The sequence below is a fragment of the Dermacentor albipictus genome, chromosome 10, assembly GCF_038994185.2.
Source record: "Dermacentor albipictus isolate Rhodes 1998 colony chromosome 10, USDA_Dalb.pri_finalv2, whole genome shotgun sequence".
Taxonomy (NCBI): Eukaryota; Metazoa; Arthropoda; class Arachnida; order Ixodida; family Ixodidae; genus Dermacentor; species Dermacentor albipictus.
This window is the reverse complement of record NC_091830.1, coordinates 54,718,330-54,739,875: the sequence shown is the minus strand read 5'-3', so window position 1 is coordinate 54,739,875 and position 21,546 is coordinate 54,718,330. Positions and strand designations below refer to the sequence as shown.

Here is a 21,546-nt window from a genome sequence, read left to right as displayed (position 1 = left end):
GGTCTGATCTTGCAGTCGCGCTCACTTCTTGTTCGTAGTGGGTCCACGTTGATGAAAGATAATGGGCGTTAATAGATATCCCTAGGTCTTAATACCGAAGTATCGTTACACTTTTTCGGATCCCACTTCTCGAACAAGGTAGTGCCAAGGCCGCGCAATCATCATAAAATATCGGCAACATATCGCGCACGTGTAACTCTTTTAAGTATGACGGGAACAGGTTTGCGTTGGACGAAACATTCCTACTATGGGTGCGTGAGACCTGTGAAACGCGAACGGTTCCGCGTGGATCGAGAGACGTACTTAACTGTTGGGAAAACCAAGCTGGAGGCTCAATTAAGCTTGTCTTGCACCATGCTTGGTGCTACAACAGCTCCATCTGTGCAGGCAGCACATCCGTCACCGGCTAATGGCTTCTCATCTATTGCTATAGACAAGGACATCAAAGTAAGGCGCTTGCGTAGTACGGTAGCGAAAATGTAAATGATAATGGTGTAAGATATTCATTTATGTAAAAACTTAGAATTACTAGGATATAAATGAAAGACGCTTAGCGTACAAACATTGACAATGATGGGATGAACCATATGCTAATATTTTTACTCGTAATGTTACAGTTCCAAGTAGAGTAGAATTGTACATGAATTAAATTTCACGCTACAGGAAATAACTTGCTGCATATTTCAGTAAATGAAGACATTCCTTTTGACAGGTTACACATTGAAAGAACTTCGTGGACTCCTGCGATCATGGCTATCATATTGGCCCTTGCTGTCGTTACTGTGATGGCCGCCGTTGGAAGTTCTGCTGTGGATCCAACACTGCAATTTTTTCAGGTAAGCCGGCGGTCTTTTAATAGAACATGTGTATTTGGGCATGTTCAGGGGTTGTAAGTGGAATTGTTGGTGTACTCAGGTGTTGCTAAAATTCGAAATTCATTTTAACGCGATAGTGCTAAGGGCCCCGTGTCACCGAAATTCCAGCGTTCGTGTCGACGTCGGCTTCTGCGTGCCCGACCGAGAAAATCAACACAAACCACGCATCCCCATCCATGCAGGTCCTCCACGTGGTTGTTCAATTCCTGAAATAATTGAATTTCTCAAAGTAGAATGTTTCTGAAAATTCGTAAAGTGCGACTTACACACAATTTACAGAAATGAAAGCGTCGGATGGTAAGTTGAATATACGAGAAAACATAATTTGTTACGTGAAAACTGAAACGCAGACGAGTCATCCGGCTGCCGTTTGAGGTCTATGTTAGTAGGAGCGGCACGGCCCGCTCGGCGCATTGCAACACAGTAACAGAAACGAACCAGAAAGCTCGCCTTCGGGCATGACGCGATGGCATAGGGGTAACGGCATTGTGAGAGGCGGAAGCAAACTTGAATCGGGGACGACAGAAGGACAACGACGGCATCAGAATGATGGCGCGACAACGAATGCATGACTACTACCCTATAAAGACGGGCCACGGACATCAATCAATGGCATGACTACAATATGATGACGGTGAGTGTGTGACGATAACGACTTGGCGACGAGTTTATCACAGACTTTATGACATTGATGGAGTGACGATGACAGCATGACTAAAGTCAATGGACGAATCTGGAGGGATGACCATAGAACGACAGCGACGCCCTCACGACGCCGGTATCACAACTAGCATACGGTGACTGTATGACAGTCATCATGACAAGAGCCGGATAACAAATCTTGAACAACGACTGTAGAACCACCATAATGACATCACGACCATGGGCACTTACCTAGTTGCCCAAACATTTATAAAACATGGGCCACTGAGTCAGTAATGAAGGCTTGACGACGACAGCATGACGAGAGTGAGATGAGGTAGCTGTACTCGCAACCATATGCTGTCCGCAACGGCATCACGACCAGCAGGACATACCTAGTGGCCCAAACTATTACAGAGCTTGCGCCCCGGAAGGTTAAGGTGCGACGATGGCATACGGACGGGTCGAAGGCGGAATTCGCAAAGCAAACTTAGCAACCAGTGTTGGCTCAAGGAAAAATTTATTTAAGAAATGCATGGACAAATCTAAAACTGTTCGTAAGACCAGCAAGCTTGCGATGCCCACCGCTGCGAAGCCAAGCGCTGTAGTAAAAAGAAAGAAAGCGCGCATGTAAGGGAAACACTGGTGTGATCTTCAGTACTTGCGCCAATGGCAGGCGTAAGTCGACTGACAAAACCTCAGGAGCCATCACAGCTGCTGAAGTAAGACGGAATGTCTACGACACAGGAGTTGCGGTCTTACGAACATAATTATGTCTATCTGAGCCGCTTGAGCCAACGCGTGTAATTATGGATTAGGGCTGTTGTGACGGATTATCCAGAGGTCACAGCTGATAGCCGAGGACGCCTCATGCTTACATATTCGTGGTGCTCTCCGATTCCTTATCTCAATATGCACTTAGCAGCTTTATTGCATATATTTTAAAACAAGAATTCAAGATTACATATGAACAAAAATTCAACATAAACAGTCAGCCTCTAGCATTAGCGCAGGGGTAAGTTTATCTAGATCAGTTACTCGCAGAGAACACTGATCATGAGAAGGAAACTTACAGAATAATAAGAATTGGTTGGGGAGTGCATATGACAGCCCTTGCCTGATCCTGACTGGAGGCTTACCCCTGTCATTGAATGGAAAGGTGTCCAATCGTTGCACTGTACCAGCAGTAAAATAGGGGGCCGAAATTTGGATGTTCAGAAAGAAGCTGTAGAGCAAGTTAACGACTGCTCAAACAAGAGTTTGGAAGAAAAATGTTAGGCCCATCGTTAGTAGACAGCAAGAGAGCGGCATTGATCAGAAAGCAAACAGTGTTAGCAGTAATCGATATTAAGGGCAAAAATTGGAGCTTGACACGCCGCGTAATTTGTAGGGCAGATGATCGGTGGACCACTGCAAATGCAGATTGGGTGCTAGGCGGAAGGAAGCGCTGAAAGGAAAAAAATTATTTATCACCGGTCTCAAAAACTGAAGTTTAGGCGCGCTCGTGCCTTTCGCCTCAGTCGGAATGCGGCCGCTTGAAACTGCAGAATAAGCTGTTCACCTGGCGGGAGCAGCATCGTGTTTTATAATTTGAGAACCCAAGAAGACACCATGCAAGGATTACGTCGTGAAGTTTTTTTGGTCATAATTTTGGAAGCGCCGGTAGCCACTTCTTTCTGCATTTCTCTTTCAGGGCTACTTTACTAGTTCTCTGTACCCTCGACAGGAATCGTGGACCAGCACCTTAGAGACGCTACGGGCTGCCGAGAGAGCTAATAGGCATCCTATGAGCGACACTAGAAGTGCATGTGCAAGCATACGTAGCGCGATCATACACCATACGGTCACGAGGCCATGTGAACTGTTTATTATGCAGCCTTCTTTTCTTTTTCTTAAGCGAAGAAATTAATCTGCTATTTATGGTGAGTGTGGAGGTGGTTGCGTTTTAGCAGGTCGGGTTTGCCTCGCAGGCCTGGCCGGAAATTTCTCGGCCGGAGCCAGGTCTCTCACGGTAATGTGAAAAGAATGCATAGAACTTTCACTAGAATTCTTTTGGCGGTGGTGCGTTGAACGGGCGAGTGTGTTAGCGCTTCTCGTTCCAGTAGCAGACGCCCAGAAATGGAAACTCTAAAGGCAGTGTAGTGATTTACTGTGGGAATAAAGCCTCAATTACAAGTGCACGACATGCAATCATGTCATCACTTGACTACGCTTCTTTAATTCCTTGTCGTTTTTTCCGAGCTCCGATTCCTCCTCATTCTCATACGACGCTGTTAAGTTAAATGCCCTGCCGCTTCAGGTGCATCTTTATCACGGCACAAAAACTTTTGGCGAAAAAATTGTTTAGGAACATCGCATGCAGCTTAGTGAATTCGCTCCAGATGATAAATCTGGATAGACAGCAACGAAGTGACTGTGAGAGCATCTCGACTATATTAACGTATCACGTTACCCAAGTTTGCAAACAAACTCCGCCGCTGGGTCGGCTTAAGTTGACAGACGGACGGACGTTCGGACGGACGGATGGATGGATGGATTGGGATTAATGGATGGCTGGATGGATGGATGGATGGATGGATGGATGGATGGATGGATGGATGGATGGATGGATGGATGGATGGATGGATGGATGGATGGATGGATGGATGGATGGATGGATGGATGGATGGATGCATGTACGGACGGACGGACACGCTGAAAACACCTGAAGTTGGCAAAGAATGCTAATCGGAATAATGCATGTGGCGATATTGACTGTAGCCTTAGCATATAAAAACAACCGCATGTGCAAATGCACACTTTTGGTATTGATGCACCATACATATTAGCAAGTAATAGAAGACATAGGAGTAACATTTTCCTATTATCGGACTATAAATGCGTATACTAGTTTGCTGGTCGTAATGAAAGGATGGTTGTCAGTCAGCCTTATAGCGGGGGCGTAAAAGTAGTTCACAAATGCTAAGAAGTGCAACTGTTTAAAAAATACATTCTCCAACGACGAATGGCAGATATAGTCAAGACAAACAGAATTTCTTTGAACTAAGATTCTATCTACGCCTAACTAAAACAGCGGGTGAAGATAGGACTAGGCGATACAACGTTTTCGACGCAAATAATTTATTTACAAAACTTTGTGGATATTATAAATACATTGCGCTTTCAAGCACAATCAGGCTTCCGTTATTGTTCTTTTTATACTGCACAGGATACTCAACACAGGCCCATTCTCACCTACGAGTGTTACCGCACGGATGTCACCGTTGAACCCGAAGGCACAGTAAACTTCACCATTTTTTGGGATGGTACACGAGACGCTTCTAATGAGGCGGGTAAAGTGTACAGTTGGTACGCTGAAAACGGCACCCAAAGCCACTATACCCAGTAAGTTCCTGTAGTTTATACTTAAACATTTACTACCCCGTGTGTCATTCACCACGTTGCAGAATTTGTACGTGTATATAATTTGTAAAGAAGCATATTGTTTTTTAGTACGTTATTTTGCTAAAAATGATCTTGTCAAGATGTCCGTATTGAAAACATAAGTCAGCTGCATGATGCTTTTGATCTGTTAGGCATTCCGGTGCATTTAAAGTACTCTAGTGCGTACAAATTATTAATGCCTTGTGTTGTTTAGTGCATGTTTCTCGAAGCATTCCTTTCAGTGTAAATGATGAATACATACTTTTACATGTGGGATGTAGTTTGACCGCCGCAAGAAAATGAACGCCGCTGTACTTTATATAGTACGCTGGGCACATGCGTCTACTACAGGAGCTTCCTGGAACTGAACGCACATACAATGGTCTTTACATGTATTTCAGCAAAATATTTTGTTGCCTTCTACAAAATCTTTTGGTATAGTTGAAGGGTTGAAGGTACGAATGGAATGAGAGTCACGTTACAATTCTCAATATTCCCCCAGATTCCCTTCTTGTTGTTGACAAAATGACGTTGGTCTTGTCTTCACAGTAAGTAAGATATCAGTCAGTGTTACACTATGTGCAAGGGCTCAAGATACATTGGAAATTTGAAAAAAGCTTTGCATAAAAATATCATCATACAGGAGTTTATTACAGATCGGCAAATAAGGCATAGGAAAGAGCGAATAATATGAGTGATATGCATACCTATGTCGAAGCAGGTTATCTATGCAATAAATTTTGCTAATCCGAGACGATGCGCTAGAGACGTCCCATTTCTTCTTATGTATGAAATATGATCGAAAATGTCAGCAAGCTAAGCGATCGGAAGAAGTATAATGGTAGAAACTGACTGCAATCGGAGGCGAGGATACCAGTATGCGGGTTGTTTCAACTACCATCAAACTATATAATAAATGTTTCGCGCCTCTATGCCTGCATTCATCACCAAACATGAATGATAATTCCACATACATCAATACTGTATCAGTAATCAAATAGTTGCATTGCATCCTTCTCTGAAGGCAACACCAAAGCGTTTCCCAGTTGCATCCTGAAGTGGTATGTCACCACAGTTGAATAGTAAGAGCACTTCTTTAGAAGAGGAAAACTCCCAATAAAGCTTTAATGTGTTTGGCGCATTACAGTCTGCACGGCTGCTGCGCCATAAAAATCCCAAATCCCCCCCCCCCCCCCCCAAGCTTCTATTTCACTAAACTCCAGCAAAAAAAGTTGCATAAAATTGCGTTTCACTGCTTGCTGTGAGCCTTTTATGCGAAGCATACTAGCCGCACAACCACGCTCTTCCTTGCTGCGCCGCGCGCGGCCGCGTAGCTACCATATGACGTCATAACAGCTGCAAAAGCGGAGGCTCAACTCGTGCACTCGCTTGCGGCCGCGTAGCTACATAGCCGGGTCTCAGTTCGTGCGCTCGCCTGCGGTCGCACAGATGGTACTGCGGCTTAACTCCCGCTCCTCCCGCTCGGGCACTGACGTCACAACAGCTGCAAGCCGGGCTCAACTCTTGCAAGATGGGCTGGGTGGGAATCGAACCAGGGTCGCCGGATGTGAGACGGAGACGCTACCACTGAGCCACGAGTACGATGCTTCAAAGCGGTACAAAAGCGCCTCTAGTGAATGCGGTGTTGCCTTCGAAACGAGCTGTTTCTAACGCTCAGGCGTGCGGCGCTTGCTCAGGCGCACATCTCGTTGCCGCGCCGAACGCTGTGTTGCTCGACGCTCACCGCGCCCAATGCGGTGCGCGTAGTCGCTGCGCCGTAGCCCATTGTCTTACACCCCTTGGTGGGTCGACGGGAACGCTCGCGCGTTCCACTCTTGAGGGCGAAGCAGAGTAACGCATGAGTTGTTTCTTCGTCTTGCCGAACCAAATATAGCCAAGCAACAGCAGTTCACCAGGCTAAACAGTGGTTCAACAACTAAAATAAAGGCTAGTACGCTTTGCATCCTGGGCTTAACCTTAGCTAAGCCACAGCCATTTTTATTTGTTTCAGAAATTCAGAAAATATAGCATATTTCTTCGGAAGACTGACATCGGGTTTGGTCCTTTTGTACAAGGTTGTAACCTTTGAAAGGCTAAATCGCAACTTAATCAGTTTTCTTAATTAAGTTACCATGTTAAATGATCACTTGGCGCAAAAAATTGATGACATTATAATGGTAGTTTTTCTGGGAGCCCTAGTGCTTGAATAAGTTTGAGGAAAAAGAACGTACTGTAATAGAAATAATGTACTATAGGCTTACATTGTAAGAAATGTGCTCCTCATTGGTCACACCGCAAAAAATTACGTACCGAATGCTACAATTTTATTCTCCACTGTTTTCAAGCATATTACCATCTGTACTGAGTTCCATTCAGTAAGTGCTATATGCTTTATGGAATAGAGCCTTTTGAGAACGCATTACCTTTACTGCAATAGAAATAGCACGGACTCTCGAGGCGCCCGAGCCTCTGGTGCCAGCGTTGGCGTTGATTTATGGCTGCGCTATATTCTACGCACGCACCCATCCTGCACGGAGTGTTACAGGGTTTCCAGACCCGAGGAGTGCGGAGCCGCTGCACCAAGTAGCGGCCGAGAGGGATTCTCACCTGGCAACTGTGTGGACATATATTCATAATACTACGTTGCCTCAATAAATATGTTGCGGGTCCAATGCGCCCAGCACTCGAGGAACTTTAAGTATTATTTTGTCATTGAAGTAAACCACATAACCAAATGCACAAACTGTTGCCAACAAAAGAATTTGTCATCAAAGAGGATGATTGAGCAGCATCACCATATCCAGTAGGCCATACTCAGAGAATCAAGTTGGTCTGACGGTTTCTTTCACACCCTGTTCCCTCTCCACCGCCGCCCTTTGCTGCGAACACTACAACAAAGACTACGTATCAAAAGGACGGAACCAGGCAGAACGCTTGTTTAAAGCGGTGCCACAGATAGCGCCACCTTGAAGGACAAGAATATTCGGAATAATGTGGGTGATTATAGCCATTCGAAAGCGATGAGGTGCGCTAAAAGCACACGCTATCTTACCCCCCTCTCTTGGAGCGGCGAACCTGGCCGAAAGTCAAAGGATAAGCGGGCGTCCAATAAACGGCTTGATGTCGACCTCGCGGATAATCTCATTGCTATGGAAGCGGCTTTCACCCACAAAGCTGGCAAGGGCAATGTGGTAATTCACAGCAGGAATTTATTCTACGACGGTGTACGAGCCTATGTAACGATGTAGAAGCTTCTCGTAAAGCAACGGGTCGCCGTGGCCTACGGGGCAGCATAGAAGAAGGCAATGTTGAACACTGAAGCGGAATGCCACCCATGTACGAGAAAATAAGGGGCTGCGTCTACTTGTGGGTCGAACCGCGGAGTTGTAGGCAAACGTGAGAAAAGGGAGAAAAATATTTCAGTTAGTGTGGTCGGGCTGTATATAGATAGAAATAATGTCAAAGTTCGGTGAAAGCGTCCAGTCAGACACGTGGTCCGAGGGTGGTACCCATACGTTGTACATGTAAGGCGTGAATGGAAGGCGAATAAATTATCCAATTTATAATCCCAATCATTAGCATCATATCGGCCCACTTGTTACGCAATGTGGGATGCGGGCCGCGTAGCCTGTCATGTTTGCATTGCAGTTGCCTATTATTACACGAGGTGATGCGCCATGTAGCAGCTGCATAGGAAACGGTGCGAGGTAGCTTGTGCTTAAAATCAAGTATGTGGCTCCACCCACGATGGGAGATTGGCCAAGAAGGAAATGGATTGTCTTGAGCGAGACAAAGAAAATTAAGGTGATGTATAGAGAAATGCGAGAATGAAAAACGTGTACAGCATTTCTGATTACATCAAGCTGGCTAGTTGACCGTTTATCACAGCCCAATTTTAAAGGCGATGCCAATACATCATATTGAGCAGCAGCATCATAAGCATCGAATTGCGTTAATTGTCATACGATGTGACATTCGTGCCAGTTTGGCAGTGCAATTGCGCTGTATTCCACCGGATGCCCCGACGTGTGCACTTGTATGTAGCAGTTGCATGTAGCATGTAGCTGTTCCTGCTTACATCAAGCAGGCTAGGCGACTTTTGTCACCGCACCGCTTCAAACGGGATGCCAATAAATCATCACCTTCAGCTGCTTATCATGCCCCGCGACAAAGGGAATGAAAAGTGCACCGCGTAGTCTCTGTAGCTGTGTTACTCTTCGGTACACGGTGTGGCGCCTATGGTATGGCGCCATACCTGTGCCATACACGGTATAGCGCCTGTGGTGCTCAAGAAGCGAGTTGTAGAGCTGTGCGTGCCTGCAACTAGGCAACGTCGGGCTCAGAAGACCGCTCTGCACAAGCCGCAGGTCTCCGACGACATCGGGGGCTCAGTTCAGATGCTCCTCCTGAAAATGACACCAAGAGACTTCGGCCAGAAGACCCTTTGGTGTGTGCTGCCGAAAATGAAGCTCCTATGTAGCTGTTCCTGCATCTTATGATGGGAGTTTGCTGCGCGTGCCACGCAGGACTGCGACTATTATCCTTGATGAAATTCGGTGTCGCTCATGAAATGTTCAATTTCAAGTGTCATGGACCCACGCACACTGGCGAAGTTATTTCACCTTGCCAAAATTTTTTTTAAAGGAGGACATTTCACATGTGTAAGACTAATGCGCACGTGTCTGGTACGGCAGATGGCCCTTGACTATAAAAGAAAAATAATGGTGGAATTAGGCGTGAACTTACAGGAAGTAGCATCAAGACAGACATCCAATCAAGAAAAGACACGGGTTGTGGAAGCGCGAGCAGTTGAAAAGGAGGCAAAAATGCAAGGTATTTTTTTTTCTTAGAGAGAAGGCCGTTGTCCAGAGCGGAAGAAGCGAGGCTGTCTGGGTGTGGGCCGGTGCTTCAAGACGTCAACGACGAACTAGTTTCCGTCCTACCTCTAGCCTGTGGTCTTCACTATTTTTGTGTACGTGGGGCTGAATACAAGAGCTTTACACTGCCATCAGGCGACGCCCTGTCCGAGCTGCAGATGATCCTCCAGACGCAAGCAGCGACTTATCCTCACGTGGCCTGTTCGCATACCGAATGGCAGATAACCATTGACCCAAGTTTGCTTGAAAGAACTAAAATGCGGATTCGCCTACACAGAGGCGCGCGAAGTTTTCTATAATACAGTATGTGCATGCGCAACAATAATATTCGCAATAATAATATTAAAAGGCAAATTACCACAATATTATTCGCGTGAGAATGATTGCTGGCGGATGCATACTTTCGAGATGTTTGGTGACTTTATTGCGATTAGCAATCAAGCTATCGTGGGTTAGCTTTATGATGGTTACCATAATAAGCTGCAAATACATAGTGACACGTAACCAGAGGCACAGACCCCGTGTCCGAAGTTTGCGTAAAAGAGGTTCGTTAAAGAACGGCATATATCCAGTGAAGCACACTCAACTACCCAATTTGCATTTGGCATAACCGATATTCATTGGAGCCCGTGTCCCAAGCGCAGTGACACAATTTGGTCGCACGCTTACTTTCTCAACCGATTCCTTAAGAACAGCCGCCCATAAGACACTCCTCTGCCCAGTAACCCAAAGTGGATAATGAACCGGATAGAGGCGCAGATAGGTAGAGAAATAGCGAGCTGAAAGCGTTCGAAATACTGTATTTTAGGAATGCGAATCGCATTCAAAACAGGATTCAGTCGCATCAGAGAATCACTAGAATTTTCAGACGTAATGGAAATGAGGGAACATGTGCGTATAGATGAGCAAATATTCTTTGTGTAAAATATTGTACGCTGTTCTTTGAAATAGTTTCAGTATCAACAAAATATTTTACCGATTAGCTTTCCATCTTCATTTTTTCAGAGGTACCTATTCCTACGAATACGATAGTGCCTCCTCCACAATCAAAATGAGCAATTCTGGTACGTACCCGTGATTTACTTATTTGTGATGTCTCTGTCTATCTTTTTGCACAAAAGTGTTCCGAAATACATTTGCAGTCGAAACAAGTAGCACTAGTGAGAACGACAATGTACTGGAGAATGTCATAGCACGTGCAATTTTTCTGATGCTCGCAAGATAATCACCGGCATATTCATTGAAGGTTTATTGCTTGACACACGTCAGCTGGTAAAAACAGGCATACCTTTCTCCCTTACCAACACCCACTGCGAGAGAGAGAAAAAAGTAGATTGAAGTTGTCAAATAAAGACGTGTAGCTTGGCGGATGGTTATTGTATTGTGCACCAAAATGTTTTCATGTTGAGGAAAAGTAGGCAAAGGCAAAGCGATAGCGCGTTATAGGTTAACTCGCATACCGAGCCTTTTCCCAGCCTTTGTTTAATGCCCATCGCGATTTGGTCTATATAGGTGTAGGCGTGAATTATTTCGGTTTGCGTTGTCGTGCATTTTGCAAAATTGTCACGTCAAGATTGTCCACAGCAACAGCCGTACTGCAAGTAGAGGAAGAGTTCTGGCCGAGGAATGAACTAGGCCTTGGGCATCCGCCGCAATATTTTCAATTTTATTTGATTAACTCAACCTCTTTAGTGGGTGTCAAAGCGAGGGAGCTGCGGTTGGTGATTCATCTTCCTGTGGTGCGCGAACAGTGAAAGTCTTCTTAAGGGATGTCTTAATTCTGATAAACTGCTATAGGGGTTTTCTGCCGTAGTACTGAACAATTCATATTAAAGTTCAGGAAATTACCACCTATACGCTATGGCACCTTTGAACCCATTCACCTTGCAGAGCCTGCTTCACCCGACGAATAGCCTCATTCTTTTGATAGTGCATGGGCAGCCAGGCGCCTGCGAACAAAATAAATTGCAAGTACTTCGTTTAGCAAATTTAGATAGCTCATTGGCAGTATAGCAGTCACTGCAGCTAGCGTTCACCCAGTCGAATCATGGTTGTGCGCGACTGGCCTGCTTGTACATTTATCATAGAATCCCTTAGATGCTTACGCGGAGGAAAGGGCAAATCTAGAGCATGTTAAAATTGACCATGCTTACGAACTGGTAACTCAGAAATGCGCGCTTCCGAAAAGCGCGACTACATTTGTGAACCATGCGTAATCTGGGCCGCTATAATGTAGCAATACCCATTTCGTGATTTTACGTCTTTGATATCACTGATGGCTGAAAAACGATCGATCTTTGTGATAAGGTAGCAGCAGCGCCGTTTAGATTTCTGGCGAAGCAAGAAAAGGAAAAGACCTGGAATGGAAAGTTTACATCATTGCTATCCTGATATTGCAAACAAGTGCTTGGATGACATCAGAAACATGGTAGAAATGCGGCGTAGACTGAGCGAATGACGCTACCATGCAAATATAAGAACTGATCGTGAATAAACGTGAAAATGAGCACATTGAAACCAAAATTAAGGTTGTTAATCATACAAATACAAAAAAATTGTGCAGCTCAGACGGTCACTGAAATACTAGCTATTAAGTAGCAATTATTTAGTGCTACTGAAATCCGAAGCTTCAATGGCATTTGGTCGTACCATTGGAACTATGTTGGAAACAACCATGATGCAAACACGACCATATACCGAGTGGCCGAAACTACAACTTGCGCTAACGAGTCGGCGTAGCAGGTGTGCCGACCACGTCATGACGAGAGTGAGATATCGAAGCCGTAAGGACGAGACTATAATGGCCACTCTGCAATCGCTACCCCAAGTCCACACCTAGCGGCCCAAACTATTAGGCTATTTGGGATGCTGTCAGTACAGAAAGCTTGATCACGATGCCATGACGAGTCAGCTGACCAAGCAAAAATCACGAAAGTAAAACGACCGCGATTGTCTCAGAATGACGAGTACATAGCTAGTCGTTCAATCTGGCAGAAAACTTGGGCCACTGAGTTGGCGTAAGCGACAGACAGACTGGCAGACAGACAGAGCGGCATACAGCAAGATAAACAGATAGATAGATAGATAGATAGATAGATAGATAGATAGATAGATAGATAGATAGATAGATAGATAGATAGATAGATAGATAGATAGATAGATAGATAGATAGATAGATAGATAGATAGATAGATAGATAGATAGATAGATAGATAGATAGATAGATAGATAGATAGATAGATAGATAGATAGATAGATAGATAGATAGATAGATAGATAGATAGATAGATAGATGAGCTCAAAACGCGTGAATTAGGAAAATAATTCTAATCCTATTCAAAAGAAGACAGTTGCGCCTCGACCATACGCACACTTAATTAGGCGCATATGGTCAGGGAGGTATGCTATCCTCTGGAGGGTCACATTATAGGATATGCTGTGAAAACGAACTATATGGCAAATATCATGATTAGTTGGACTTTCAGAACTTGTGCGACAAATCAGATAACAGTGGCTTATATAGGTTTAATTTTTGAGAAGCTCCTCAACAAATTATCATTCTAGAAATGTTCACCTCGCGGTAACGTGGCAGTGTAAATGTGTCCTCTACAGTGCTTCCAGTTTTATATGGTTGCCATATATGTGTGTCTTATTCAGTACTTTGTATTGGATGTTACGTTTTTCTCCTATTACCAAACTTGGAGCATGTTAATGCATTGGCTGTAGCCCGAACCCATAAGAAAATTATGAGCCTAAATGCAAAGAAACTAAGCTGTTTGCGATTAACTAATAAATACTTTCTTTGCATAGCTTGGCAGTGTTCGGAGTGCAAGTTTACAAATAAATTATCCACGTTTATTACGCGTGGACGCTTCCTAGCTATGAGCAGATTGTAACATATTTTAGTGTTGCTTACGCAATATCTACAGCAACTTTCTTTGCAAAAAATCGTCGAGGTTTACCCTGAATGTGCACTGAAATCACTAATATCGGAGAATTTATACCCATATTGTGCTTAATCAATTGTAAAGAACTGGTAGAACTTTTTCTGCACGTTTGTTAACGTTTGAAGCATTCTCTGGGTGCTTTTTCCCAATAGGGTTTCAGGTCACTAAATTATGTGCACACAGAAAGACAGTACATTTGGCAAACCCTATTTCTGTTAACAAGCACTAACCATGCGTGTCAGAGACCATGAATGTAACACTGATTCTTTTTTGTAGACATACAGCAGCACCTTTACCAGCTGCGGGAGGCTTACGACGACTTGGCTTACTACTGGAAGCTGAGTATGTGGAAGTTATTTGATCGTTAGAAGTCTTCTAGAATGGGTACAGTTGGCGTCACAAGTCTCCGTAACGAGGGATTCGAGAAAATAGCGAACATTTGTGGGGATTATTAACGTGGATAGTTCAACCGTGCGTCACATGAGTGGTTCGTAGGTTGCATATGCTGAAAATTTGCATACAATGTTGCATGCCCCCGTGTCGGAAATATAAAGCTTTTTCCTCGCAATTCGCGGTTTATACCTCGCTCCGACGGTACATACCATGCTTAATGAAATTGTTTCAGAAATACTGAAGGAACATTTCAAATAAGCAGTTGATATATGATATGAAAGGGGGGTCAGGCAGGATATGTCGCAACAAAATGACTTACCCCCAGGAAGAGGGTGTCGAGCTGCAGTAACATAGATTAGCTTAAAAGCAAACCGATGAGTGCTGACATATTTGGTAAATAAAAAAAAACAATTGGAAATGCCAACATCAAAAACACTGTTCCAAGGGAAAAGGAGAAAAAGATATACGCAAATTCTCGTATATTGGGCACCTCGGCCGGCAGCAACAAATCGGTGACTTCGTGAGGTGTACATCTACTGTTATGACATTTATCGAAAAAGCGCCTCATCGCAAGAGAAATTTCACTGTACAAAAAGCCGAAAGGACCTTGCATACGCTTGCAAAGATTCAGTATAAACAATATCCTCGGTTTCTGCGCTGACGAGTATGTCGTATTCATGACAGCACAGAACACTAATGTCGGGTCCAGCCTTACTCTCTTAATTCATTTTACGTGTGTTCCCTACCAGTAAAACATTGGTCACGTTACGAATAGCCAATGAGATGCAAGAATAGGTGCATAAGCACGCGTTTAATCAGGTCCATAACATTAGTGGTATACCTCAATACCATATTCGTTCTCCAGGCTTAGGGCTAAAACCACAATTTTTTTCTTATATCGACGCGCTTTCATCAGTTATAGCGGGCGTACAAATAAAGCCAGATTAAAAAATTTTTTGTTGTCATCGAAGCACTTGCATAAAATACGCATTTTTAGTCGTAATGTCACAGACAACTTTAGGTTTTCACTTTTTAATTGAATCCTCCACATCCTAACATACGCACAAGTAGGGTGAGGTATCTGATACCAATAGCTCATGTTGAGTAAAAGTTCACACATGCCGGTTACCTTCACCGGCACAATCTCCACGCCGCCAAGAAATAGCATGCTGTGTGACTTATGCACAAGCGCATCATGATGAATTATGGCCGTATAACGAATGGCGCTTATTGCCGATAATCGCCAACTTTGATATCATTTATTTTTCGCGTTTCTTACGTCTGTGATATTGTGAACCTGTACAGAAATGAAATTAAATGGGTTTGATGAAGGCAAAGCGCTAAATAAGTCTGCCTAGAGATACAGGTGAGTATGATTCTGTCAATTTATTCGATGTATTCATTCCGTCTGACTGCAGCCATGACAAGTGAAAATGACCGCGTTGTCTACAAGGTGTACGACGTTGACTCGCGATGCGGAAACGCAGCCGCACTACTAAGCAACATCGACCGCAAGATCCGGCGAAGAATGATCTTCTCAAGAGACGTCCGTGAGCCGACAAGCACTTGCACGAAGCAGACGATGTGCGCGGAGTAGTTGGGAACGTGGCTGGTGTTTGGTACGACGTCCTTGTCACTAGAAATAAAGGATCTCTCCTGGTTGCACACATGTTTGGCAACATGACCCTCACTACTACAGAATAGCATGGTGCTGTGGGTCAGTACCTCTTTGTGGTTGTAATAAGACATAATATTGAAATAAAGGTTCTCTCCTCTGCTTTCGAGCGTAAACGCTTTTAAGTTGCAGAGTTAAATTAAACGACAAAAGCTTCAGTTCTGCAGCTAGTGTGATGCAGTGACGTGATATCTGAAGCGAGGTTGAGCAAGAGCTTTTACTTATTCAATCGGTATTGGCTGGATTGAACACTACCAGATGTGTGAGAACAATTTGTTTTGAGAACACGAGAAAAGAAATTGGAGTTGGAGTTGAATTGGAGTTGAAGTTATTTAGGATTGTCTGTGATGTCTCTACAGTTTCAGTTGTCTTTTTTTATCGTGCCGACGGCACTCTCGCCTGCTGGATAACATATTTAGGTTATTGACACTTTTCGAGGCGATCCCGTGGGCGGTTCAATGTTTGATCACATGGTGAGGCGTCCATTGCTTGCCTCAACTGCATCTGTTGCCTCCGCGTTAAAACTGGGTGTGTTAAACCACGGGTGTTGTTTAGCAAACCTCTATTTCGGGACATATCGTAGATGGTGACAGGTTGGACGACACAGAGCTTTGGCCAAAGCTTCAAAGGACGTGAAAAGGCGCTTTGGAAGCAGATTAAGCTATGTCCAAACGGCGTTAGCAGCGTATATGGTGCTTGTTCTAAAAGCTAAGTCAAATATGTATTCAACGCTGCCTAATCTTTCCGCTCATTAATTGAATCAGAATTAGTGTTTTTTTTTGCTCTTCGTTCTTTATTTGACAAACAATTTGAAGCTGCGGCTTGTCATATTTCTGACTGACTAAATTTGCCTGGTGCGGTCACTATCCTATTATTTTTGCCTAATCGATTGCGGGTGTGCTCAGTTTCGATATATTTATTTTCGTGGAGCTCCAGGCTTGAAAGAGCCGTTCTTGTATTGTATTACAATGTATAAAGATTTATTTTTCGTAGTAACTAGCTTACTCTTGTGGGCCGTCAGGAGACACTTAGCTTCGACTATCGGTGTGTTATCTGTGTTATCCGTTGTTTATTGAGCACGTATACCGCGTATATATTCAAGTGTCCCCCCCATTCCCTTTTTGACACGTTGGCGATATAATCGGCATAAGATTCCGTGCCAGTAGAGGGTAAATGTGTGTAGATACTCTGTGCCAAACGTACTATGACAGGTAGCGGCGCTACTTGCTTTGTCAGTGTTTACCTAGCGGTACTCGCTCTTGCTGGCGTTCCTGGGCTGAAGCAATTTGTTTGACATTTTGCGACACTACGCAGGCGGATGAGCAAATTTCTGTAATTTCGACGAAAGCCGTACATCTCGATGTGGCGGAAACACGTAAGGCTGGCTGCAGCAGCTGACAGCGAACTTGCCACATTTATTACATTCCATTGCATTCATTGAAACACATATTCATTGCATTCCTTAACACATCAGTCACTGCGTTTTCAGCCAACTACTGAACCGTCCGCAGTCCACATGATTCACTCCAGCATGATTGGATCACAAAGCGGGAGTGAAAACTAAGATGGATTTCCGACAGCTGAAACCTGGAAGTGGTAATGGTTTCCTATTCGTGCGCTGTTGCTGAGGCTACGTGTGGCGCACTGCCGAATGCGCTATCTCGTTTCTCTGGAACAAACTTTTCCGTGAAAAGGGTCAATAGGCTTGTTGTTGGCGCAAACGATTGAAGATTAGTGGGCAAATGTAGATACACGATTCGTTGTACATATCATTACCTATGCTGCACTTCAATTTTTCTGGCGGTTTTCTCGCATGTCTGTTCCCTGTTCCAAGTCTAATTCCATGCACCCGGGCTCCGCCTTATATGCGTCTAATTACTTGTCTATATGATGGTTTATCTGTTTATGATTAGGGAGACAAATGATACTCTTTCTGTGTGCATATTTTCTTCTGTTTTGTGTCTTTCTGCGAATAGTCCATGGATAACCTTCCTGAGTACGGCATCGGCTCTCGATTTAAAGAGCGATGAGGAGTTCATACACCCTAATGTCCACGCACAGTATTGTTTCATGCATCATCAGCATAGTAACTAACAAAGTTACATCCTCGGTGTGAATCTATGGTTCGAGATTTAGCATGCACGCCAGACAAAAGTCTCTGGAAAACACGTGATAGACATATGAAAGGTGAAGGGGAGTGACTAGATTATGATTGTGCTATAATTTGTTTTTACGTTTCAGTACGTGGGTTTTCCAATAAATAGTTCGGAAGCTTGTTACACTGCGGCAAAGCTTGAAGGCGAAAGCCTGCTGCACACTCGGTAATGCACCGTCTCACATCCTAGCGTAGCTGCTTTCGTAGTTCAGCTTCGAATCGTTTTCGACGCTTAGCTGCGGCTTCGCACGCTCGTATAGCGAGATCAGACTCACCCTAACGACATTTCACTTCGACTTGACGTTGCATCTTCTCAGCAGTAAATTGAAGCGTATTCTGTTGTATGCGTTGTATGGATGCCTGCAATGAATGTATGCACTGGTCGCTTGACTTCGCTGAGTGCTTCTAGCCTCAGCCTTACGGGTCTATGACCCATTGTATTTTTGCTTGTATACGGGCGTATGAGCCTTTGAGAAATACAAGCGTTTGTACCACACGACTAGACGCCGCGTTTCTGCACATTGTGTGCGTGACTCCAATGAATGCATGCAATGTACGCGTCACTTTGCTGAGTGCTTGTAGCCGCTACATTACGATAGCGATGAGCCATTGCACTTTTTTTGCTTGCTTAGGGGGGTTTCAGCCATTCCTGATGATGATAGTTTTGTGCCCTTGGGCAGGAGGACGGATTTTTTCAAGGCTATCAGGGTTATGAGCCACTTAAGGTGTTCACGTTAAAAATGCCTAACTTCCTTACAGAGCTCAAACGTGCCTGTTTTAATTTTTCAACTGCTTATATATATATATATATATATATATATATATATATATATATATATATATATATATATATATATATATATATATATATATATATATATGTGTGTGTGAGTGTGTGTGTGTGTGTATAGATGTATTACGCCATTACCATCGGACAGCCCCTACCGAGGTGCACACAGGTGCCAGCGGTTTTGGCCTCGGCGCTGTTCTTGCCCAGCGTAAACAGGGGTTGCCTGAATATGCCGTGCTTATGCAAGTCGTGCGCTTACGATAGCTGAGAGCAATTACACTGCGAGAGAAAAAGAACGCCTTGCCATCATTTCGGCTCTCACCAAGTTCGGGCCTTATTTGTATGACCGTCCATTCGATCTAGTCATGGACCACCATGTACTCCCTTGCCTGACGACTATGCCTCCTGGACGCTATCCCGCTTTACCATTTCTTCGCTCGACCGTACCACCATCGCATCTGAGCAGCGCAAGGACTGTTGGATTACCTCTCTCATAGACTTGCTTTCAGGTTAATGAGCACCACCACCCCTGTGTTGTCAAGCTTACCGTTTTGCCAGTCAAGGCAACCTGCTTCACCGACGCAAATATAAACGCGACGGGCGCCAGTGATTATTAGTAGTACCCCGCAGTCTCTGTTCCGACACATGCGACATTCCACGTGAATCCACAGTGCGCACACTCGGGAGTTCTCAAACTTAAGATCACCTTCGACAGCAGGACTACTGGCGAGGGATGTACAGCTACGCTCGGAAGTTCGTTTACTGTTTACCGGATTGTAAGCACCGGAAATCTTCACCCCTTCTCTTGCCAGCCAGTCTGCAGCCTTTACCTTGCCCTACTAGGCCGTATGGGCGCGCCGGCATCGATTTGTATGGGCACCTTCCCCTGACATACGCTGAGAACCGCTGGGCAATTGTGGCGGTTGACAAGCTCAAGCGATACGCCGCAGCTGCCGCCCTCCCGTCAGCTACAGCGCGCGATGTTGTCTCCTTCCTGCTTAGTCCATTCATCCTGCGTCATGGACCACGTGAGGAACTGTTCAGTGATCGCGGATGTGTCTTCCGTAATAAAACGAAAATGAGACTCCCACCCAAACGTAGGTAAGTGCTACAAAGGAAACCGATGCGGGTTCGTGGGAAGAAAAGCCTCGCAATTGAAGAAAACTCGTCCTGGTCCGGGAGGAATTTTATGTCAACTGCGAGGCTTTTCTTTCGCGGAACCCGTATGGTTTTCCTTTGAAGCACTTAGCTACGTTTGGGTGGATGTCTCATGTTCCCTTAATTATTTACTGCTCTCAACCTTGCCGGTTTCCGCAGAGCTATTACGACAAACAAGTCTTCCTATCCGAAGTAGTTGAAGGCATTCTTAAAGAGTGTCACGTTATTCGTCGCACAACTACCGCCTACACCCTCAAGCCAATGGACTCACAGAACGCTCCAGCCGTACTCTCGGCAACATGCTTGCAATGTAGGTCGCTTCCGACCACTCGAATTGGGACGCCATTCTACGCTTCATAATCTATGCGTACAACACCGCTACCGAGAGCACTACTAGCTGCTCACCATTTTGTTACTGTACAGTAGGCACCCATCGTACATCTCCGGCATAGTTCTATCATACCAGCCTGGTGCATCTGGATGTGTGCCGATTTCTGCCACGGCTAGACCTACTAAAGAGTGCCGCGATCTCGCACGGCCCTTTACCTACGATGAGCAATAGTGCCTGAAGAGCACTCCCGGTGACACTACCTCTGCACCCACCTTCCTTCCTGGAGCGCTTATGTGGCTTTCCGTTTGTTCCTCTGCACCTGGGCTCTCTTCAAAACTACTGTCCATGTATGAAGGCAGATACCGTATTGTCGAGCGCGCATCCCCCCTTAACTGCGTCATCGAACGCACTAAATCGTGTTCGGACATGTTCCGTCGTGGACGAGACATTGCCAACTTCCAAGGACTCAAGTCGTACGGTGATCAGCTCATAGTAAGGAGCAGTTAGGTCGCCCGACAGCTCCGTTTTCGTTCCCGGGGTGAACTGTAGCGAAGAAGAGGTACACTATAGTGGGCCATCCTCTCGAGCGTTTTCTAGTGGGGGAAGCTCTCCAGCTCAGTTCTCGAAAAACGGCGCTCGCGCTGAGTACGTGCCCTGCGATGATGGTCGGCCCAACCACTGGTGACCAATAAGCACCGGTACAGTATGTGTGTATGTATATATATATATATATATATATATATATATATATATATATATATATATATATATATATATATATATATATATATATATATATATATATATATATATGTATATATATTGTTGGCCTGCGGCTGCCACAATAAGTCCAATCCTCATATTGGCATTGGTAAAGGGGTCGGCATTTTTTGAATAACAAATTGGCTACATATTCAACTTCACAATAATGAGCTCTCTTCTTCTCATCACTTTATTGCACACATTGCTATTTCTGAATTCTACCGAGTTTGATTGCAAGGCGAATTCACTTGGAGCAATATCTAAGGAAGGCACAGGTTGCGAGATATGCCACGTCCAACTGGTGATAAAAATGCAGTGCTGTTGCGCTCACTCTTTTAACAGAACGCCGTTTTATTCATCGAAGACACACAGATAACTGAAACGCCCGTGTATTTTGTTACACAATAAGGGGATGATTATCTTAACACTGACGTCATCTTTAGATTTGCTTCATGTTCATGTGTCGTCCACTAGGAACATTTGCATTTGACTTTCCAGGGTAAACAGTCTTCGACGTC

At 44.6% G+C, this 21,546-nt stretch overlaps 1 pseudogene; it reads left to right on the top strand.

Moving 5' to 3' along the window:
* LOC135917061 (acetylcholinesterase-1-like) overlaps window positions 1-21,546 on the top strand; it is a 48,220-nt pseudogene that overhangs the window by 1,824 nt on the left and 24,850 nt on the right.